Below are 24,669 nucleotides of genomic sequence, written 5' to 3'. Positions count from 1 at the left end.
AGCTTTAATCCGCTGCTCCTGAGGCTGCTGGGAGAGATTTCCCTTTCTCTTCTTTGTTCGCACAGCTCCCGGGGTTCAGCTTCGGATTTGGACCCGCCTCTGCGTGTAGGTCGCCTGAGGGCTCTGTTCTTCGCTCAGGCAGGACGGAGTTAAAGGAGCCGCTGCTTCGGGGGCTCTGGCTCACTCAGGCTGGGGGGAGGGAGGGGTATGGAGGAGGCGGGGCGAGCCTGCACGGCAGAGGCCGGCGTGACGTTGCAGCAGCCTGAGGCGTGCCGTGCGTTCTCCCGGGGAAGTTGTCCCTGGATCACGGGACCCTGGCAGTGGCGGGCTGCACTGGCTCCCGGGAGGGGCGGTGTGGAGAGTGACCTGTGCTCGCACACAGGCTTCTTGGTGGCGGCAGCAGCAGCCTTAGCGTCTCATGCCCGTCTCTGGGGTCCGCGCTGGTAGCCGCGGCTCGCGCCCGTCTCTGGAGCTCGTTTAGGTGGCGCTCTTAATCCCCTCTCCTCGCGCACCAGGAAACAAAGAGGCAAGAAAAAGTCTCTTGCCTCCTCGGCAGCTCCAGACCTTTTCCCGGACTCCCTCCCGGCTAGCTGTCGTGCGCTAACCCCCTTCAGGCTGTGTTCACGCCGCCACCCCCAGTCCTCTCCCTGCGATCCAACCGAAGCCCGAGCCTCAGCTCCCAGCCCCCGCCCGCCCCGGCAGGTGAGCAGACAAGCCTCTCAGGCTGGTGAGTGCTGCTTGGCACCGAGCCTCTGTGTGGGAACCTCTCTGCTTTGCCCTCCGCACCCCTGTGGCTGCGCTCTCCTCCGTGGCTCCGAAGCGTCCCCCCCGCCCGCCCCCCATCTCCTCCCGTGACGGGGCTTCCTAGTGTGTGGAAACCTTTCCTTCTTCACAGCTCCCTCCCACTGGTGCAGGTCCCGTCCCTATTCTTTTGTCTCTGTTATTTCTTTTTTCTTTTGCCCTACCCGGGTACGTGGGGAATTTCTTGCATTTTGGGAGGTCTGACGTCTTCTGCCAGCGTTCAGTGGGTGTTCTATAGGAGCTGTTCCACGTGTAGATGCATTTCTGATGTATTTGTGGGGAGGAAGGTGATCTCCGCGTCTTACTCTTCCGCCATCTTCCGGGAGAGCCAGGATTCTTATTTCTAAAGAAGGATAGAAAGAACATTGAGAGGTACCTAGCAGTCACTACAAACTTTGGCTGTGAAAGGATTATTTCTGTAATCTAAATCTAATCTTATCTCCTTCCTGTTGACTCCCCATCACCTATAATATAAAAACCAGTCTTATAATAATGATATATAAGTAGGATGGCCATATAATTTATCATGTAAACTGGGATATCCTTGAGAGTAAAAGGGACACCAGGACAACAGGAGTATACTGACTGTCCCAGGAAAATTGGGATGAATGATCCAAGTCCATACCACCTTTCAGAGCTCATCTCTCTCTCTCACTTCCCCAACAGCACTTCATTCTGTATCTATAAAAATAATTAAAATTACCCCAAACACAACATGTTTCTCTACACGTCATCACTCTGGTCTGGAATTCCCTGCCAATCTTATATCTGGCAAATTCCTATTCATGCCCTCTACCTCCTACCCCAGCTCAGCTGTTGCCCTGAGAAATCTCCCCTAACCAGTCCCTCTCAATTTTCAGAGGCTTAATCACTTCCTTTTCTATGCTTTTTTCCATTGAAAATTATTTGCTTCCATGTTTACCTCACTGTCAGAATAGGCTAGGTTATGGTATGGCAACAACCAAACTCTTCAATATTTATTTATTGCTCACACTTTATGACCAACTCCAGTTGGCTGAAAGGCCCTGTTCTTGGTAGTTTATTGTAGGCTGACTGAAGCTACAGTGAATTTGAAGTCAGGAGCCAAGTGTCTGTGTCCAAAAGGACTAGCCAAGCCAGAAATAAAAAGGTGGGATGTGAGCTCCAAGAAAAAGATCGGGATCACCATCCTATTTCTCAACCCAGATATGTAGGTCAATATTCCAGGGCTTATAGGATAAATGATCACTGATAGGAGATGAAAGTTGGCTGAGTTCTGCTCTGATATTTAACATTCTGCCAGGAACATGCAGACAAGGTTTGGTGAATAAGAAAGAGAGAGAGAGAGAGAGAGAAGACATCCCTGAAAGTCCCTCAGTTGGTGGGAACAGACAACAAACCTTGTCTAACAGGAGGTATGCTGAAGATAAGTGAGGAATGGTCAGTTATTATCAATAAAACTAAGTCCATCCTTCCAACCCATGTTTTCATGTAGGCATGCCACATCTTTTCTTACCTGAGTCATCAGAGATGCGGTTGCCACCTTCTGAAGAGCCGAGTAAGTACACGGGGGTTGACTGCCTCTTTGCACGGCAAGCTGGGGAGGACGTCACATTCACTAGCATCCCCTTGCATGACCAGAAGGTCTGGGTCGGTAAGCACTCCATTTAGTTAACTGTTAATGACCATAAAGGACGATGGGGAGGCCCTTAGTAGGAAAACATTCTGAAAAGAAAAGCTATTCTAATTAAAACTCAGAGGTGCACATTACTCTCAGGGAATGGCGGCTACCAATAACAGGGGCAATGATATGCAAAATTCCTTAGAATATGTGAGCTAGGGGCCGCCACATGGTTTTTCAGTGGCTCCTCATCACACCATCCAAAAGGCTGCTCAAGGCCAAATACATAAAACATTTGGCACAAGGAGTGTGGAAAATGTTCCAGTGATGCATTTATTGTTCAGTAAACAGAGCAGCCACTGGTGTCACAGGCCAGCCAAGGCAGAGGAGGAGAGGGCGAGATGACCCAGCCACAGTAGCAAAGAAAAGGACTGAGCAGCAAGAACCGAGAAAAAGGACATGGGAAGCAAAGACCTTGAAAGAAAATAATACTGGGCTCCACTCTAAGCCTGAATTTATGAAGACACTGGGCCAATACAAAATAAAATGGCAGCATCATTTCACAGAGGGGACTCACTGTCAGGCACTATTATTCCAATTGCTGACACTTGAATGAAATGTGGTATAATTGGGTTTCCAAGCATCCACATCAGGCAACATCAATTGCCATTTTTCAAAAATGATGGTAGTGGGGAAGGAGATTCCTTTTTCTTTTCAATGTTTTGAAGTTGCCACACTCTCTGTGCCACTTGTACACTATTTGGAAGGACGGTGGGACTCCTGGAGGGGTCTAAAATGTCAGTGGCTGAGCCCATGAAGAGATATGGGGAGTTGATGGCAGAGGTGCTAATTATACCAGAGAAGGCAGGGTTAAAGTGGGTCCCACGACACGTCTTTCTAAGACTCTCTTTTCGTGCTGTTTTTCTTCCCCATCAAAGAGTGGGTTTTCCCCCCTTCCTTTGGCTTTCCTTCTCTCCATTTTGCATATAATGACTGGGAACTTGTCCAGCTTTGGTATTTTTTTCTTCCCTTGGACTTATTAATGTGACGACTATGGTTGTGAGTCAGAAAAATTGCTGTCAGAAAGAAAAACCTATTCCATGCCAAATGGATAACTCCTCCCCCAGTGTGGCACTGTGGATACACACGCCTTTGTGTGTGCTGTTTGCCTCAATGCTCTTTCCAGATTTGGGGTGCAGGTAGAGGAAGGAGAGAAACTTGGGGAATATTTAAGCATCTTTGTATTCTTCAGTTATACCTACGAAAATAGAAGCAAAGTTGTGGGGTTTTTTTCTTAATGTGTGTGTATGTGTATGAAAATTGTCTTTAAAGCAAAAAGACAATCTGAGTTTTAGACGCTCCTCTGAGCAGCAGAGGGAGTTGGAAAAGTGAGGAGCAGAGTAATATTCGGAACATAATTCCCTCTGGTCTAAAATGCTTTCCTTCCCCACCAGTGAGCATCTCCTTCCCCCAATTAGTCTTAATAGAAGTAAATAAATATAATTTGCAACGTAGTCTGGAATCTTTGCTTCAAAAGTCCCTATGCCAAGTGAAAACTGGCAAATACAGTTTAAGCCAATGTTTTCCAAAGATAATTCTTATAGTTTCAAATTTTTTTTTTTTTTGGCCGTGCCACACGGCATGTGGGATCTTAGTTCCCCGACCAGGGATCGAAACTGCGCTCCCTGCATTAGAAGCTTGGAGTCTTAACCACTAGACCGCCAGGGAAGTCCCTATTTTAAGATTTTTTTAATACCCAGTTGAGGAATCAGAGACTCCTCCTATATCACATGATGTCATAGTATGAAACTAAAACAAATATGAAAGTGCTGTTATGACATTCTTTACAGAAATGTAATATTTATCCCTAAGCATAGAGTCAAGTGGGTAATAATATGAGATTGGCACTGGTTCTAAAAAAAGAAATGCTTTTCTTCCGCCAAGTCCGTGTATCACCTTATCAAGTATGGGGAAATTTTAGTGTTGCTACCTCAAGCATTGTGGTCTATAAGAGCACATGACCTCAGTTTTACTTCAATTAAAACGTTGAGTTGATTAATGTGGTGGTCTTGGGAGAGCCAGTTCCTCTCCCTCACTTCTCATCTGTAAGATGGGCTAATAAATTCTTCTCCATACCCCACCAACATCCTGAGAAGAAACTCATAATAGACTCACTCAGTCATCATGCATTTATTATTCAACACATAGAAGTGTACCAGGCACTTACCAAGGGGCTATGTATGTATGCGAAAGCATCACCAGTCTCTACCTCCTTAAGACTTCCCTTCCCCTCATTGACTCTTCTAACAGCATCCTTGATTGCATTTGTTCTCTTAGCTATGAGAGGCAGGGACACCAGATTGTCCCAACCCCCAACTCCTAAAGGAACGGGAAGCAGATACAGACAGCCTCCCATCTCTCTCTGCTCTGATAATGGTCTTGGATGCAGCAGATATTGGGCTGAAAGGTAGAACCAGACGGTCATTTCTGACAACGGGTTTCTCTCTTTATAACTAACTGCTGGAGAAACAGGCCCCAGGCTGTTCAGGGGGCTGCTGTGAATTCCTTTTGCCTTCGGTGAGGCCAACCCACAGAGCTGAGAGGGACTGTGAGAATGTTATTGCAACTTCTTAATTCAAAACATCTCTAGAAAGAGACTTCCTGGGATGGGGCTGGAGGAAATGGGGCTGCTCAGCTGGGATGAATTACTGAGAGTGCTGGGTTATTCTTGCCCCCTAGTGGTTAGATGCTTAGGGACCCCCATGAGCTAAATGGTTCTCAGCACCAGGAGGACACTCACCACTGAATAAAGGAGGCCGTTGGGTGGAGCAGGGCACCACATAGAATCAGCAGATGGTCTGACCTCAGCTCTCAAGACCCCAGTCCCCACACCTGCAAATTGAAAAGGATGGACTAGATCACAAAGAATTCTTTCTTGCACTTTTATTAGTATTTGACTCCAGAAACATAACCCGTGGCACTGCGACTCCTCCCACGTGTTTCCTAAGGGCCACAGAGGCGGCGTGTAAGGTCCTGCAACTTGCTCACTGAATCTCACAACATTGCAAAAACATGTGAACATGCCATTGATTCTTTTCTTCCTGTGTCAACTTGCTAGGCTTTCGGATGCATTCTACTACAGTAGGGGAATAATTCTCCATAACATCTGTACAATTTAGAGTCAAGCTGCAGACATGCATTTTTCTGGCTAGTGTTTCCAACTCAGTGGCTCCTTACCATTTCCTCTCATTTTTTGGCCTAAAGAGAAATGGATTGTGTGCTCTTTTCTGGTGCTGTACCAGGTCTGCACGAAACTTAAGGTATCATTTAATCAAAGTCAATCAAGTTGAGAGGATGAAATGGATTGGAGGCACATTATTCAAAGGGAGCTAGAGTTAATTTTTCAGGGCACGAAAGTGACCCTGGGTCACCAGGGAGTGTTAACAAGAAGAATTTCAGGTAACTAGAAAAAAATGGATTGCACTGTTCAGTTAAAAGTGGCAGAAAATAAGAAACCCATAAACTCCTTTACTAAAACTTCTTTCTGTCTGGCTAGAGTGAAAATGGAGACAATGAAATCATTTTCAGCAAATTATTAGTGCAATATATTTTTTTTTCCTTTCAAGAAAAGGAAACTAAAGGATGGTTGTGGCCTTTTGTTGTAGATAGCTTTTCAGAACAGTGTAACGTAAACAGATTATCTGCAGTGTTTATTCAGTGTGAAAAAACAGTTCCAAGAGCCCCAGGTGCTTGCCAAGATCATAATTGTACCTTCTTAAATACTTTCATTACTTGGAAGCACACTAAGTGAGGCTGGGACACATGCTTTCCATTTTCTTGTCAACAAAACACCTCCAAGAAATTAAGTTCTATTTTCTCTAGAAAATTTCTCTAGAACTATTCAGGGTATATGAAAAGGAAAGGGAGGTGGGGCTTTGGTTTAATTTCTTTATGACCTTGAAAAGAAGCACATAAAATCTCCCCTCCAAAAAAAAAAAAAAAGAAAGGTGGTGGCTCAAATGTGGGGTACAGGGTGTCTCAAAACCAGAATATTTGGTTCAGCGAGGATTCAGGAGTGCAGAGTGTTCAGGAAACATGACTGGATTGACACATGGTAGATTGTTTTGTGGAAGGAGCTGAGCCATACTGGGGTGTGAGGGGTGCAAGGAAGCCATAGGACGAAGTTCAGGTTATATCTGGGGGAACTCACTGGGCCAAGTCCCCTTCCGCAGGAGCTTGCCTGATCATAAGGTGAAGGGGGATCCAATCCTGCTGGTGCGTTTTAGTAACTCCTGAATCAATTAGCGATCCCACGCACCCAGTCTCAGGATAAAAGTCAAATTAGCCTCTGTGCCCCTAACCTCACAGGAGGTTTCATTCATAAGAAGAGCTTTTCTCTGTCCTCCCTCCTAACCTGTCCTTTTCCCTTTCACCTTCAGTCACTGTATTTTCACCAGCTTCCTCATCAGGCTTCAGGCCCTCCGGGTATGCCACAGCTGCTTATATAGATATGAAAACGTTTACCTTCATGGAGCCCCTGCTACATTTTTCTTAGCTTGATCATCATATGATAGTGGTGAAAGTTCTCCTATATCCGGAGCATCCTGAAAAGATGCAGAAATCAGAAACGATGCAAGTCAAAAATTCAACAAATTTCCCATATCTGTGTTCCTCTCTTTGATCAGATTCACCTCAAAACCACTGCTTGGAGGAGTATGCTGGCTTCTAGAGAGTGTGAGAGAGAGACAGAGAGAGAGAGGGAGAGAGAGTCTGTGTGTGCCTGTGTAGGAACTGAATTAACTGGAACTTGTCTAATCAAAATGGTCAATTAATTAGAATTTTTCTGCACCTGAATTTTAGGGGAAATGTAAAGGAATCAGGGTATTCACAATATTAAACTCCTCTGCTGGACACTTCTGCACGCATTATTTGGGTTAATCTTCACACACACCTTCCCAGGTAGGTTTTTCCAAGCCCATTTTACAGACAAGGAAACTTAGGCTCAAAGAGTTTAAAACAGAGGCTAGCAAATTATGTCCCATAGACCAAACCTGCTCCATACCTGCTTTTGTAAGAAAGTTTGTTGGAACTCAGTGCTACCCGTAAGTTTGGGAAGCTGCTTCAGGCTACCTCAGCATAGTTGGGTAGTTGTTCCAGAGACTGGATGGCCTAGAAAGCCATATTGATGATCTGGTTTTTTACTGAACAAGTTTGTCAACCTCTTGTTTCAATAGTATCACTATCTTCACCCAAAAAATATGTGATACAGAGAGGATTTGACCGTTAACCTTTACCTTTCTGGTCCCAGACCCCACTGGATTTTGAGACAAGAAACAAGAAAGTACAGGGATGTCAGGATTTTTTATTGACTAATCACAATTGCAAACAATTATTTTATTTATAAAAAAGAAAGAAAAAGTTATACTGGAATGCTCTGAGGTCAGTTTTACAATTAATGCAATCTTTACAAGTCCTACTTCTGTCCTGGAACTCAGGGATGATGGAGAAGTACTCCATGATCTCCACAATAGTATTGATACATTCATCCCTATTCTTACTAAAGCAAAAAAAAAAATGGGTTAGGACAGTGCTTTTCATACTTTAATGTGCACACAAATTACACAGAGTTTCTTGTTAAAATGCAAATTTCGATTCAGTGATTCTGGGCTGGTACTGAGAATTTGCATGCATAACGAATTCTCAGCCAACAATTACACTGCTGGTTCTCGAACCACACCCTGAATGGAAAGGGTTAATACACTCATGTCAAAATCCTCAACCAGAAGGTTTTTGGGTCAAACATAAATTACTCAGAAAACTCAAATAATCTCTACATTTTCCCATAATCATCAGGTCAGTAGTCATTTGATGAAAAGTGACAGATTCAGGTTAGTTTACGTCACTAGTTCACATTGTATGGTCCCAGGGTAGAGCGGCATCAGCAACCTTTGGACACACCTGTGTTCTGTGTTCTGACAACCCTTCCAAGGTGATTCTGTTCTACCAACCCCTTCTGGTGATTCTGATGCATGCGAAAGCTTGAGAACCACTGGTTTATGCTATGGATAATTAATCAGGATTTGTTTGTTTATTTAGTCTGTGAACATCCTGTAAATCTATTTTATATGTTCAGTCTTTGTTTATACAGTGTGTACATCTTTACCTAGCAGAGGAAATAGGAAAATAGTGAAATGGGGAAAAACACATTCTGACATGATTCCAGGCCTTTCTTCCCCTGGAGAAGGGTATTCCATAGTACAGCTATTATTTGACATCACTTGATATTCCCATAGCAAAGTTTCTTATTTGATGAGTAAAGCCTGCCGTGTATGCCTGTTCCACGTTCGTCTAAGATGAAGTATGGCCCTGATAGATCCCGGGGAAAGCTCTGAGAGGGCAGGGGAAGGTGCGTTTGATTTTTAGGACTTTTTGCTCGATTTCTTATTGTTCATTCTTCTAGTACCATGGTGTTGTCTTTTGGACAACTACCTGAGGATCTTAAAAAAAATGACATGTTCATGGAATTAGGAGAAAAGTCTTAACATATGAGTCAGACCGTCATGTGCCACCTCAGATGATCTCAGCTCATGTGTGAAGCTTTTGGCCACACAGCTACCACTTCAGGGATGAACAGGTCTGTGTGCATTCCCCCCCTGCCCTGGCTTTTTCCCCTGCTGATGCCAGTGTGAGTGATGCTGCAGGACCGTTGAGGGCTCACGTGTGTACAGCCCTAGAGTGTGGAGAAGCTAATGCCCCATGGAATGGGCCTTTGACCAACGGTATAGGCAGAAGCCAGCAGATAAATCTCCCCCCTCCTGCCACTAACCACGCGTCGTGAGACACAGCTGTCACACAGCATCCTTTTAGGATCAAGTGGACAACATGAGGTGAGCAGGGACCTTTGCTCCCCAGCAGGGGCCAGTCGAGCCGTGCATTCTCTTTCCTGTCTCACCCCCTTTGCTTTCCCGGGCTTTCAGTTCCTAAGCAAACCGAAGCACATTCACCGGGCCCTAGGCTCTGTTTCCTCTGAAACTCAGGTGAAGCTGCCATATTATATAAAGACAGAGGTCAGAAACTTCTTGTTGATCATCTCACACAGTCTTCAGGAGAAGTTCTAGCTTGTGGAGGACATTTGAAAGGTGGGGTTGGGCTCTTAGGTTATGGCAATCAGATTACTTCAGCGTGGATGCGAAGAGCTCCTTGGGCATGGAGGGTAGGTGGGGTCGTGGCAAAGCACAGAAGTCCACCCAAACAGGGTAACCGTGTGAGGGGGAAAATCCACACTACTGCCTGAGCTTCAGAAACACCCTCAGAGAACGGTCCAAACCCCTGCCCAGAACCACTGCCTCAGGATCTCCTGGAGTAGGTGTTAATTGTTTACTATATTTTACATTTCCAAGCATGATTCTGATAGGCAAGTAGGGTTGCAAACCATTCAGGTCGCATAAAAATACACATCGGAGTGAACAGATGTGGTTCTGAATGTCTTATTTCCCTTACTTGTCTCAGGATCTTGGGTAAGTGATTTACCTTTTGTGAAATCAGTTTCCTCATCTCTAAAATGGAGATGATGATATCACCTACCTCAAAGAACTATGTTGCTTCCATTAGCTCATAAAGCACCTGGAACAAAGCGTGTGCTCAATAGCGGTTACTTCCCGGCCCCCCTCCCTCCATCCCTTTTCACTGTTCTCGCGCTGAGTGCACACTGCGTCTTCTCCAACCACGCTTTGTTACCTGAAACCCTGCTGCTCTTACCTGGCTCCTCACCTTGTACCCCTCCCTTCCCTGTTGCACCTCACTGCCTGGAATTCCCATTCTCCAGGCCTACCTGGATTACACTTCCGTGAGATCTGCCTGAACTCGGCCGTTTCCGTAAAGCCTTCTTTCACCAGTTCATTCTGCAGCCCTCTCTCCACCACTGAACTTTCTGGTACTTATTGTCTTTTCCACTTAGCATTGATTCCTTTGCTTCCTTGTTGTAATTTTGCATATCCCGAGTTACCTTCTGAGGAGATCACACTGCTCGAAGGAAGGCACCGTGTCCCAGACTTCCTGGGACACCTTGGCGGCCACTTTGGCACTTTGCAGCATTGGTTGCTAGTTTTGGTTGGAGTGGCTATTCTCCTTTCCTGGAGAAAACTGAGTGAGTATGAGAAAAATGCTCCCAGTTACATACTCCCAGCCTCCAATCCTGAATCCAGCCAAACTGCTTAACAACAGAAAAGTGTCTGTTTTTTCCCAATTTGGTTTAATGATTTTCCTGTAGATCCACAACTCTTTCTATCACAAAGAAATCACTTTATCCTGCTGGGTAATTAATACAAATGTACAGTATGGCAAACACATTCCTGTAGACTGCTTATTTTGCTGGTAAATTGCAGGAAATCCTATACAGTACACCTGGGACACCCTGCAGTTTGAAATTAGAATATAAAGTGCCTCCCCATTCCTCCTACTTGGCCAGGATACTGGTCTGATTGTGAAAATCTTTCTAGTTAGACATGTAATAAACTGGGATGATGGCAAATTCATTTACTTCCCTTTAGCTGAAAATTAATAAAGATTTTAATACAACAAGGAAGGGGTTGTGATATGGTGTTGGCTCCAGTTGTGAATTCATTCAGAAAACATATGCCACATACAAATTTGTAACCAAATCTTTGGAGTTTAAGGTATTTGCCAGTAAAACTCCTTGGCCAAGGTCTAGTTCTGTGTGATGTCACATCTATATGAGGCCTGTGATAGCATTAAACTGGCCACAGCTGTTTCTGATTGAAGCACTAGAGCCCTCTTAAAGGCAGGCTGCACCTCCTCTCCGCCTCTTCCCTCCCTCTTCCCGAGTGGCTTTCTTTAACGAAAGGACTCCTTTATGAACATAGTCAGTGGGTTCTAGCTGGTTATTCTCACAGTAAGTTTGTAGTGACTTGGTTCAGCCTTGGAATGGTTTTGTATACCCACATGCAGGGTGCACTCACACACACACACACACACGCACACACACAGAAGGTCCAGAAAGGTTTTCTTCTTGATAATTGATGTGTAAATCCTTCCTAGGCCTGTGTGCTGGAGTACAAAGCAAACACCTTGGCATCTTCCTTTCTGGAAAGAATAGTCCAGTCCGGAACGAGCAGCTTGTGAGAAATATCAAACCTCATCTCTTCTTGGAAGGGTGGCATCAGGGTGAGTGGTGTATGCTTTGCTGAAATTTACCCCCTCTTTCTGTTACCTGATGTGCTCTAGTTCAACAGTGGTCCATAAACTGTTTCTTAAAGGGCCAGATAATAAATAGTCTAGGCTTGCAGGCCACACTCTGTCACAACTACTCAGTTCTGCCATGGTAATGGGAAGCATCCATGGACAATTCATAAGCGTCTGACAAAGCTTTATTTACAAAAGCTTGCATTGGGTGGGATTTGGCCCATTGGCCTAGTTTGCTGGCCCTGCTCCATTCAGAGTGTGGTGGCTGGGTGACAGTTTGAAACTGTTCAGAAATGTTCCACGACATGATAAGTACAGAAGCTGAAGGGAATGGTTAGCAACTTTTATAGCAATTTGACGCTGCCACAGCATTCGAGTGCACGAGCAGTGCCTTCCTTTCTCTGAAGAAGGAGCAGACTAGTTCAGATGCTGTTGACCTTGTGTGGGGTTATTGCATGCGGTGAAGCTGTGTACCCATCATGCCCAGTAGGACACACAGAGGTCCACGATGGATGTAAAAACAAAAGCAAAAGAAGAGAAAAGCGAGGGATGGGTTGTTTACCGCAGAAAGTTAGAGAGGCTGCTCTCGCAGACCCTGAATGAGACGGATGTCAGTGTTCCAATCCCTACGTCTAGTGCCACTTGCTTCTCTTGGGAAGCAGGGTTGCATAGTGGTCTCTACTCTGCCTGCTTGAGACCCTGCAACACAGAATCTCCATCTGCCTTGTTGGTACTTTAGAAACAAAGAGGCCGTGCTTCTGTCTCTAGGGAGGTAGCCCAGCAGTTCCAGCTCCTGATGCAGCATGGGGAAGGTTAGATTTTTTTTTTCTTCTTTTTAGGTCTTGTGGGGAAAATTATTGGTTAGAGTAGACCCTTAAGGAATGGGGAAGGAGGTGCAAATTGCTGAACCTCGAGAAAATGAAAAAGAAAGCCTTGCTGCTTGAACCCAGACTGTTTTCTATTTTGTCTCTCTTTTAATTCTCTATCCAACTTCCCTGCAGTAAAGCCACCTTACCAGTCAGGCCTCTTTTATAGGGTGCTACTCACAGGGTTGGCCTCACAGTTTGTAAACACATAGAAACTTATCTGGGATCTAAGGCTGAACTCTTCAAACCCAAAGAAAACGTTGGAAACTTAAGTTTGTCAAGGAAAAGTATCAAATGCCAAATTTTGATGGGTTGGGAGCATTTTAAGATACTAGTGCCATTGGACTCCGATCCTTAAAAGCCATGATGTCACTGTAGAGGAACATGATGTCAGGCTGTAAAAAGATCAGAAAGCTTTTGAAAAGTTCCTAGGCCATGTTGGGAAGTTTATATGCAACGCTGTACAGGAAATACAGTGTTCTTTTTCTTCTTCCCTCCACCTCCTTCACAAGTACCCCTGCCAAGAGCATGAAGGTGTGGCAAGCACTGCCTGGGGATATAGCTGGCTTTTATTCCTAGAACTTGTTTATTCTTTAACAGAGTTGCAGTAAAACTTTTTAAAAAAGTTCCTTGACTTAACTACTACAATGAAATATTAAATGGTCAGTATACCTTTTAGAAATAGCATTTATTTTTACTTTCCATGAAGTGGGGAAGATACTTTTTCTCATTTTGGCTCAGAGCTCCTGGTAACATAGCAATTATTTGTGTATTTTCATTTAAGACTCTGGAATTCTTGTTCTAGATCTCCTTAAAGACTTATTGTGCTTCTCTCTCTGTCTCTCTCTCTCTCCAAGGGCTCAGTACTAATAATGTTTTTTTTAATAATTTATATTGATACACTTTCAAAGACAAGGATCTCACATTCTGATGGTAAACTATTGGGTAAATCATCTGTCAAGAATGATTAAGGGCCTGGAGAAACTGATTTATGAGGAAAGATTAAAAGAACTAATGTGTAGAGCTTGGTTAAGCAGAGACTAGGGGGCAGCTGATAGGCATCTACTAAAATCAGGAAGGGATGGCACTGGAGGAGACGGGAGAATTATCTCACCTGAAGCAGGGCTCTAACTGAGAGTAATGAGAAGAAATTCAGGAGAGGAGGATGTGAGATGGGTATCATAGAAGTCTTTCCGACATCGAGATCCATTAGATGGTGGGCTCATCTCTCAGGAGAATTGATGTAGGTCCCTCCCATCCTCTGAGACAGGAATGCCCACCTGGGGAGCAAGCTATACTTCAGGGAACTGCAGACTGCTGAGTATCTGTGAGATGGGCAGCTTTCTTTTGTTCAGTTCTTTGTTTCATTTTCAGAGGGTGATCATCCTGATGCCTCGAGTCTATGCAAAATAATGTATAACAATAGCAACAAGAACAAAAAAGGAGGTTGGATGGCTGGTGTGCCTGGGACCCATATCTATTGATTCCCCGTGTCCTCTTAAGAGATTTTGCCGTTCCCCAGTATTCTGAAGCCTAGTAGATACACAATGTGTTAAGTTATAAAATAAAATGAAATAAAATAAAATTAAAAATAACGGTAAAAGTAGAGGAAGGAAATATCCACTTTTCATACTGATTTGGGAGATATAAAATACTTTGAACATTATTAGTAAAATAAATTCACCTTAAATTCCACTGACAAAAATAATGTTAACAAGTCACTGTATGTCCTTTTTTACTCTCGTTTATGCATTAAATAATTTTCACTACTCTTATTGTTTTAAATTGCTTCAAGTTTGGGGTACTTATACTTTCTACCACACTGCGCATTTGGTCGCTCCTAATACAAGCAGAGTTGAAGCTAAGGCCCAGGTGATTTCCTTCCCCCACTAAAGCAGAGCTCTTGGTACATGGTGGGATTTTAACTGACCCATTGTGGAAATCCCAGCCGGATTCTGTTTAAATTATTTGCATATGAGAGAGGTGAGGCCTCAAGATCTTAAAATAACATTTCTTTGGCTATTTATTATTTTCCTATTTTTTCTGCCCATGAGTGTAAACAGGGAATTATAAAGGGCAGATAGGGCTATGGAAGTGAGAGATTAAAAGAGAGTGATAGTGAAGGGGAAAGAAGAGAAAGAGGAACGGAGAGAGGAAATAAAACTGATTTCAAGGGATTTACAATCTGGTTAATAATCCTCTCAGATCCCTAAGTTTCATATGTATTTTTCCTGTGAAACACAGTATCAGCAGAAGGCTAATATTAATTTGAATCTCTCTTAGCAGCAGATAAGATATCCTAAAATTGTGATGTTATTTAAACAAGGTCAAGAGAGAGAACGGCATATATTGATGTGACAAGTCACTTTGAGAAAAACAAGATTGCATAGGGAAGAAAAGATCATATCCAGTTAGGAAAGAAACTAAAATTTTTAAATTTTGTATTGCTGCTCATGCACATAAAAAGCTCAGAGAATGCCATGGTAAGTACTAATATCTAGCAGATTTCACCTGACCTATATATGAAAACAAACACATTTTCTGATATACTGATTGTTTTCAGCATTGATTCAAACCTCTGCTACTACAAATGAAACAACTAGTTGTTCTCCTTAAAAGTCATTATGTGGATTTTAGTTACCTGATATTTAAGTATTTTTGTTGAAATTTTAAGCTTTCAAAGAAATTCTTGTTATTATGAAGACATAACCTAAATGTTCTTTGTAAGACTTCCATAAAAATGTTGGAAACAGTATCTAAATTGAAAATGTAGTGTTCCTTTACCCAATCTTTTTTTTTCCCTCATGTGTATGTGTAATATTGGTTAGCAAAGAGAGAAGGCAAAGCTGTATTTCACCTTTGTGTATTAACACTAATAGGAATGGAAAAATGAGCCCTCCCCCTCTCCTCCCCCATCAACCCCAACTGACTTTTAATCATCTCCCCTCCATGTATACATGCCTATAATAAAAGGAAACCAAAAATAGATTTGAATCTTGCTTCTAGCTTTTCTGGGTTTCCAGTTTTGTTTTCCTCTTCTGTTTGTCACTTTTGTGGATGTTTTGTGGGTGAAAATGTGTGTGTGTGTGTGTGTGTGGTTTAATTATATGAAAATTGAACTGGGGGTTCAGTAACCAGTGGCTTGAAAATTAACTGAATTATGAAAGCTGAAATGTTGCTCATAGCATCAGTTAATGACAAGGTCGCCGCCACTGTCATATTCAAAAGAAATGTCACACTTGAATGGGGCTGAGATGGCTGTGTTGTCCCAGGGTCCCAGGTAGAGACCATGAAACAAGGGCTCCTAGTGTACTGTTTCATTCCATGTTTGAATCTAACACATTCTTCTTTCAACTCATTTTGGTTCTGCTGTGTTCCCATAACATATGGAGTCCCAAGGTATTCCGCTATAACATGGAAACTTTTGGGGCTGGGAATAGCAGATCATGAATAGATTGGAAATTCTCTCTAAATACCCCCTTGGGTGGTTGATGTAAAGGCTCATTGTGTGTTGTTTCTATCTTTTACAAAAATCAAATATGTCTAGAATTATTTGAGTCCAACAGGCTCTATTAGGGATCTGAATGCCAGCATACCCCATACACTACCAGATAAATGATGACAGATGTACGCCCCTAGTATCTCCTCCTATATCCCCAGCTCTGGGCAACTGTAGTTAATTGAAAAAGAGGAAAGAGGAAATTGAGTTTGGGATGGAGTCAGTTGGAGATGAAGGGAAAATCTAAATAAAAGTCTTTGATGTTAAGCCCGTCCCAAACCAGTTGGCAGAGTTGACATAAGTATTGCATGGGAGCAGGGGTTGGGAGTGGGGGGCTGGAAGAGCAATAATTCTGCAGAGCAGTGAGCCAGGGAAGGAGCATGACTGAAGGATGACTAATAACCCCAAAGGATGTGAAGTGTGCCCCGGCTTCCTTGGACCCCAGTGAACCCCCGAGGATCAGACTGTGGCTTCAGCACAACAGGAGGCAGGTAGCTGCCCTGCCACCCCAGATATCACAACCTCCTCTTCATCGGGCAGAAAAATATTGAATCTGATATTGTACATACATTGTTTTCTCGCCCTTTCTCTCTGAAGATAAGAGTTACCTAAGACATAAGCCTGGAATACATAAACATGAATATACTTTTCTTTTCAGCTTCTCTCTTTCCCAACTGGAGTCCAGATTCGATGCATCACCTTAAGGGTCTTCAAGGAAAAAAAAGAAAGACAAAAAGCTACAGTTTTCCTGTCACTGTAAGTCCTTGACTTATAACACCTAATTTAATCTTTGCAATAGCCCAGTGAGGTTAATAATACCCCAGTTTTAGAGGTGAGAAAATCAAAAGTTGGAGAGGAAAAGGAAGGAAGCTGCCAAAGGCCAGTCAATTAGAAAGCAGCTCAATCTGACATGATCACACGTCTGTCAGAAGCCAAAGTCAGTGCATGAACACATTTGCAGGCCACCTCCAAGCTCCTGTGGTCCGTAGTTAGAGGAAACTCAATCCCTGCTCTGTCCAGGACAAAACTCCTTTATACTTTTGTCCCAGTTCCCCATCTGCTTGACATCTGCCCCAGACGAGAGTTTCCTGGTTGGTTGATGTGGTCACTCTGCACAGACCACAGATCACTGGCATTTTGACCAGACTTATCCCACTGTGGTTCCAGCAGCAGGAACAGAGCTTCAGCTCTGACCCCAGGTGCCCAGGGTAGTGGCAGTGGCAGTCAGGAAGGTGGGATAACTGCCCTGGGCTGAGTGCTGAGTGACCCCAAGACAACAGAAGGTTGTGTAACACCTGCTCTCTTCTCCCTGTGTTTATTACCTCAAATTCTCTAGAAATTAGAGAAGGTAAAAAGAAGGGAGCAGTGAGGTGAGTGGCGATGAGCAGTGAACCTTCAGTCGAGAATTAATCAATAATTCTGGGTAGTAAGATAACTAAACTATGTGCTGTGATTTTCTCTGATTAATCATCCTGAAACAGTCACAGGATGGGGAAGGATACACCTCAGTGTCTATAGTTTGTAGAGTGAGAGAAGTTGCAAGGAACATTTTTGCAGCGCAAGGGAGAAAAAATGTATAGACACCTAAAGACAATCTGTTTTAAGGTTTGGGTATCAAATAGGAAAAGCTTGTGACATACCTTGGGATGTACATATTGCTGAAGAAATGCAACTACAGGAAAGAAAGAAAACAAACAAACAAATATTGACCAGAAATTCTGTAAGTCTAAGTCTTATGATACCAATGTCATTGGAATCCCGCAGATTTGAGTGACTTTCTAGGACAACCATCCTCTGTGTGCTGTCCCAGAGACATAGGGAGCTTTGATCTAGTGGCTCCACCTCTCAACAGGAGACCTCCTCCAAGTTTGCCATTTCAGGGAATGAGAGAAAGGCACAGGCTGCTCACTGCCTCAGCCTGGAAGTGAAATGTGTCACTTCCTCTCACAGTTCATTGGTCAGAACTCGTCATGTGGTTCCATCTAATTACCAGAGTGCTGAGAACTACAGTCACTCATGTGCTAGGATATTGGTAAGCCCATTTAATACCCATTACAAATTCTAAAAGTGGGCTAATATTGTTCTTTTATTTTATTGCAGTTGAGGAAACAGGCTTAAAAATAAGTAGCTTGGCCCAGACCACACAAAATAGCCAAGATTTTAATCCAGACTATCTCTCAGTATCACCTGACCTCATTTTACCGTGGGATTTGTGTAAGAAACTCCTTTATACTCACCCCACCCCCACCCTCACCCATGAAGGAACTGCTCAGAGAAGAGAAAAGAGAGAGGAGACCAAAAAAACTCTAATAGAAGGAATAGTGTCTGCACTCCTTTTGTCTCCCTTTGTGGGTTGTGCCCCCTTTACTTTTCACCAACACTTAATGCACATCGACCTTAAAAAAGGGAAGAAAAATACCTTTCCCCCACAACAAGCGTAGACAAGTGATGCCCTTCTGCTGCGTTACAGAATAGAGAGAAAACAATGGGTCTCTGTGTAGAGAGTTCTAAGTCTTTTATCTTTCTGCAGATTCAACCACAGTATTGATTCTTTATTGACCTAAACTGTCCTAAGCGCGGCTGTGGTTTTTTCTCATATAGTGTATGGGAGAGTTAAGGCAGATACTACTTTAATATTGATTTTTGTGAAAAAGGTGCAGGAAAGAGGGCAATTTGTGTCTGCAGTTGCTCTTCACTATAAAAGATACCATTGTTAGGAGCTTATAGCATTATATCAAGGGTCTTAATCTGTAGCAATCTTTTTTTACAACTTAGAAATAGGCTTGGGCAAATGTGTTATTGGTGTTAATGATATTTTGAAGTGAAGCAAATTTGTCAGCCTTTCTAAGTAAACTGCTCAACTTAACTATTTGAAGACTTGGCAGGTTGACTCTGAGTGTGCAGAAATCCTACGATTTATTTATTTATTTGTAAGTCCTTTGGAAAGAACATTTTGTTGTATAAACAGTGACAACAATGTTTGTTCAATGAGTCTTTGAGACCTGGGAATGATTGTCGAGGGTCGAAATAAGCTGTGCATCTCTCCCCACGAGCACATATCTTATTATTTTAAAAATCAAAGTATTCTGGATTCTGGAGTATAATTCTGTGTTTCAGGAGAGAGGAGGGAAAAAAATCACTCAAGAGAAGGCAATTTTATTAGCCAGAGTAGAATAGCCATTGGACTTGTAGGTGGAGTTTTCGTGTTTTTGAATGAATAAGTATTTTAGAAACAGGTTCTGTTTGTATGATAGAATAGCTTCTGAAAAGGTTTCAAAAAAGCCCTAAGAGATTGTAGTTTTCCAGAATCTGACCAGCTTGATTTGTTTTATTTTTAGCAAGTGCACTAAGAACAGGCATTTAACGTTGTAGGTCTAGAGAATTTTTCCGCCACTACAGTGTGGTTTTATTGAGGTTATTTGCCTCCCTTCATGTGGGAACAGCCAATGAGTCAGTGAGAAATATTAATTATGTGTCTACTGCACACAGAACATTCCCCAGGGCGCTGGCCATAGAAGAATACAAGACAATGATGATTTAGAGCCATGAGCCCAGATAATGATGACCAGTGACTGGTATAGGATTCCAAGGCACTAAGCTCTTTGTGGGGGTGGCAAGACTCCCGTTAACTTCCCTTTAAACTCTCAAAGGGTAGGGTCCACCCTCAGTCATTGGATAAATGTCATATGACAGCCCCCAAGGTTAAAAAGATCTAATACTTCTCAAGATGCTGAGAACTATCCTCCTGATAAGAAAGTCTAGGCGCTGTTTGACAATATTAAAATGATGACTTCCGCTGATGAATGCTGTATTAGTGAGCTTTAGCACTCTCCCTACTAGGCAAAATCCATCTCTTGGGTGTGATTCTTGCAGGCAGATGCCAAGATGTATCAAATATTCAAATTATCACTTCCTTGTAACACCTGGTTTGTGCTTAAAACCCCAAGAAATTTCAAAATAACACCTGCTCTTCAGATCATTAGTTGGTATTTTAAACATTTTTCTTTCATCTAATGCTGTTGTTTGGAAAGGTATAGTATTGGGACCCCTGTGGGCTGCTTTGTATATATTAAAATAGTGCCTCGTACAGGTTATATAAGAAGTCCAGAACAGGGATCATTCCAGAAGGAATAGAGGGACTGGTGATTTGATAACCCCCTTAATCATCTTTTGTTTCTTCCATTTCATTTTAAACCCCATACTGAGTTACCTGACAAAATTTGCAAGTGTGCACAAAAATATGTCCCATTATTGATTGACTCTTTGACATAAGAGTAAATTATCCTTATAGTTCATAAATATATTGCATAACAAACACATGCACAGACACGTACGCATGTATAGATACACACCCCCTCACACATTATGCCACTTGAAAGCTGGACAGCCATGAAAATAAACATAGGCCCATGTGCCAGGCTCTTAAAGAAATCAGGTAATATGATAAAAATAAGCTTTTATATTCTTTTCTGCCACCCACAATTCCCTTTTTAAAAAATTTCACTAAAATTCCTACGTTTGGGGACCTCAGACTGTCAATTTGAGGGAATTGGAAGGCAAAGCTTATGGTTTAAATGATAAGTGAGCCAGAAGCACTGTTATGGCCGGCTGGGGAGATCTCCATGTGTATTGGAGTTCCCTGCCCAGGAAATCAGGGGAAGCCTGGTGGAGCAAATAGAAATTTTTGGTTTGTCTTGTTCAAATGAAGCCTAACTATGATCTCAGTGAAACCATGGCATGCCTCTTCCCCCAAAAGTTTGGATAGCAGTGGAATAACTGGAGCTTGAGAATCACTGGAGGGAGGTTGTCACCACAACAATAAACATCATAAAATTTGGAGCTTAGGGATATGCAGGCTGGCAAGTTTCCTGTAAAAAATCCATGCTCCTCCACTGCTTCTATTCTTAACAATACCCACTGAGGGGATGGGGGCAAGAGATGAAGGGTAGTCTTGCCTCTTACAGTAAATTTTGAAATCTTAGGAAGCATTATTGGTTATCACAATGATCTTGGCCAAGGCTTCTAGGTAATCTTGCACAATGAAGAACTCCCCTCTGTCCTATAAAATTTTAGAATTCCCTACAACAACTGCATATTAAGTAAGTCTGCAATTAATCCAGCCTAGAGCAAACTCTACTTTGATATTTATATATTTAGCACAATTTCAACATATACTGACTTTTTCCGGAGTGTTACCACCCTGTAAGTCAAAGGAGAACATACTTTCTTTCACTGGAGGCAATGCCAGGGAATTGTTTGTTGTTTTGGACAGTCACGTCACTGACCAGCTTGTGGTATTGGATTCACCACTTAATCCACCTGTACTTCTCCATCTGCATTTATAGCTATTTGACATGTACTTGCACAGTGATTCCATGTAATTTCAAACATTTGATTGCCTTATTGTAATATATAACAAAATACATGTTTTAGGAAAGAAGTATTGTCTGATGGTGTTGAGAACTACCAAAAATATATACATACATACACACATACATGTGTTAAAAGAGTTCAGTTCATCCATATACTATCTTAGTTCTAGTCATCTTCGGACTTTTCCTCCTACTTGATTACCTCTAATTTCTGACTTGACTCCCTTTTTCACTCTTTAGACTAGGCACTCAACACCCTTTTCCTGGTCACAACCCTGCCATAGTGCCCCAGTCTACATTGGATAAACTTCTTTCCCAGGTGAACTCAACTGTGGTACCGACATTAGTTTGCCTCTGCCCTAGAACTAGAGGAAACTGATGAAATAATTCAATCCACTCATTTGAAGGTGGCAAAACTCAGAGAGGTTGTCTAAGACTTGTCAAAGTTTGTACTATTTTCATTGAGAACATGAGGCAAATAAAATTGTGCCCCGAGCACTAATTCTTCCAATCTGTACATAAGGATCAGAGCCCTGTTCAGCAAAGTTAGCTTCAAGAGACCTAATGGCTTCCAGGCTTATAAGACTGGACTGTGTTATGATTGACATCTTCTTTCTTCAGATATGCTAACACGTAGAATCGGAAGTTTTGCTGTAGAAATGTTGACAGTAATCTTCCAAGCTCCATCTAGGACTGAAGAAGTGTGGGCTGTTAGGCTTTGAATGTTAAAGTCCTATGAGCAAGATTGTCTCTATTATGAGACGGATGAGTCTAGCTAAGCCTGATGCTCCTAATCTCTAGTTCTCCTCATTAACTTCCTTTGTTTTGAGTCCATGCTCACCATGGTTAGATTTGCTTCTCTAAGGAAGAAATAGGATGGTTATATGGGCAAAATCTAGGTTGTCTTATCATTTTTATTGTAAATAAGTATGTCTTATCATTTTTATTGTAAATAAATATGTCTTATCATTTTTATTGTAAATAAGTATGTTGGCAATCTTGAAGTTAAAAAAAAATCAATTTCTGATTGTGGGTTGGATTTTCAAGTAGCTTGACTGCAGACTACAGAGAGGGAATGCGCTAATGCCGGCACAATTACTTTTCTTCCAAGCAAGTATTTTCTACCACATTAACTTTCTGGTTTTTCTCACCGTTTTCTCTGGGGTTAGTTAATTTATATCTAGTTCTAGAAAATGAACCCTGCTTGGGTGCTCACTAGTTAGGCTTCTGATTCTGCAAGCCTGAGGCCTGTGGCATGAATAAAATTTCCCATCAGAATGTAAACTTCATGTGGGCAGGGATTACTGTATGTTTTGTTCACTGCTTTATTCCTAGTACCTAAGAGTATTGGCATATGCTTAGAATGGATGCATATTTCTCTGGAGGAGACAAATTTCTAGCTCTTCCTCAGGGGCATACTCCATCCCCACTCCCACACACACTGTCACCACTGGTGTCAGTCACAGCTATTTTTTTCCACTGTTGTTAGAACACCTGGGACTAGGTGTCCTGACTTTGTCTTTCCTTCCCATCATGACACCATAGCATCAGCAGGAAAGGGAGTGAATATATCTATGCAGGTTTGTTCAGACTCAGAAATGATAAACAAGGATGAGGTTGAAATGAGTAGTTTGTGTGTGTGTGTGTGTGTGTGACTTGGCTTCAGCAGAACTGAAGAACGAGAGGAGTGGGAAGGAAAATAAAGACATTAACAAGTTTTCTCTTTTATTCACAGTCCTTGTATTACCTTTCACATTGCACTTAGCAGATAAAGATATGAATCATTTAGGCTGAACTTTATGAAATTAAAATTCAGGAAGGAACATAAGTATGCTAAAGATGAAAAGGTGTCAGTTTGATTTGGTAATACATTACCTTCAACAAAATGGTGGGGACCTGAAATAATGACCATGGTTTGAGGAAGGAATGGGAGGATAGACCATTTTTCCTGGAAACTTGAGTCTGAAGCAAATGAGAGAGGGTTATAACTAGAGGAAAGCTTATAGTCAAAAGAGGTTTATATTTGCTTTTCAAGTAGGAGATACTTGAGTATTTTTTAGCCTCTAGTCCAGACAAAGAGCCATTAGAGAGTTTCATACTGAAGATACAGTGGAGAGGGACTCACTGATGAATCAAGATTCTGAATGAGATGGTAGAGGAGAGCATCCAGAATTTAGACTCTTCCCAGAGCAACTGAGAGGTGGTTCCTGAAGACACTGCCAACCTCTGTTATAAATTAGAAATCTCACAAGAACTCTCTTGCAAAGAGAGATCTTTGACAATCTTGTAAAGAAGTTCACACTATGGCTCTGAAGATGCCTTTATGGAGAGAGTTCAAGCTAAAGTTTCTTGTATTACATAACTTCTCCCAAATACACAGCCCACTCCTTCTTGAATTAGTTCATGATATCTAGAGAACTCATGGGGACAATGTGATACTGTCCTTACTTCTTTAGAACAACCTTATGTGCAGAATTGTTTTATATTAAATTACTCTCTTGACACCAGTCCATGATGCTATGGTGCTTCTGTTTGCTGCAGTATGGTGAAAAGAAAATCCTTAGACTTCATTGAAAAAAAGGTTAGAGCACCATGATGGATGAACCTCTGCATGTAGAATAATCAGAGATCCCACGCGAAACCCACAGAAATCAGAAATGACACCTGGGTGAGCCTCTCTGGCAAGTCCTTAACAATATGAGTATATAACCACTTAAATTCTTTTTTTTAAAATGGAAGATTCTCAATAATATGTCAAGGATGGAATGAAGGAAGAGTTCAAACACATCTACTCAGTGAACCTCTCCAATCTGAATACAAATATACAAAAAAAGGATGAAGATGTCAATCATCACATAGAGAACTCTCATAAATTCACTCCAGCCAGCTTTTCTGTAAACAAGTTCTTTAACACAGCATCAAAACAAAACATTGGCAGGCCCTTAGTTTATGGAGATAGTTATAGCAATAGTCCTCATCCTCAGCATACGTGCCTTTCAATTAATAGAAATCCACAGAAGACTCACTTTGGAAAATCAATTGCCTTAATTCTCTAATGATATAATTGCTAGCACAAGCATGGACATTTCTGCCCACAAGATATATTTCATCCACCTAAATGGATACTATTTTTAAAATCTGAGTAAAAATAACTTGCTAAAAATAGTGATTTTGTTTAGCTTTCCTTATTTTTTTAATTACAAATATGGGTTTACCATATAGATTAATGAAAGTAGAGTAAATCTAGGGAAACAAAAATCATCCATAATCCCAACACCCAGAGGCCTGTGGTATCATATTTCCTTCCAGTTTCTTTTCCATGAATTTTGT

At 42.1% G+C, this 24,669-nt stretch overlaps 1 long non-coding RNA gene across 1 annotated transcript; it reads left to right on the top strand.

Moving 5' to 3' along the window:
• Window positions 1–240: 240 nt before the first annotated feature.
• On the top strand, window positions 241–24,646 carry LOC309622324. Its single transcript, XR_014240714.1, has 3 exons — window positions 241–702; window positions 2,276–2,338; window positions 11,459–24,646. It is a non-coding gene; the product is annotated as an uncharacterized lncRNA (long non-coding RNA).
• Window positions 24,647–24,669: the final 23 nt, after the last annotated feature.

This window comes from Balaenoptera borealis (genome assembly GCF_965194805.1).
Source record: "Balaenoptera borealis genome assembly, contig: HAP1_SCAFFOLD_2114, whole genome shotgun sequence".
Taxonomy (NCBI): Eukaryota; Metazoa; Chordata; class Mammalia; order Artiodactyla; family Balaenopteridae; genus Balaenoptera; species Balaenoptera borealis.
Note: the sequence above shows the minus strand (reverse complement) of the source record. Positions and strands in the feature narration are given on the sequence as shown.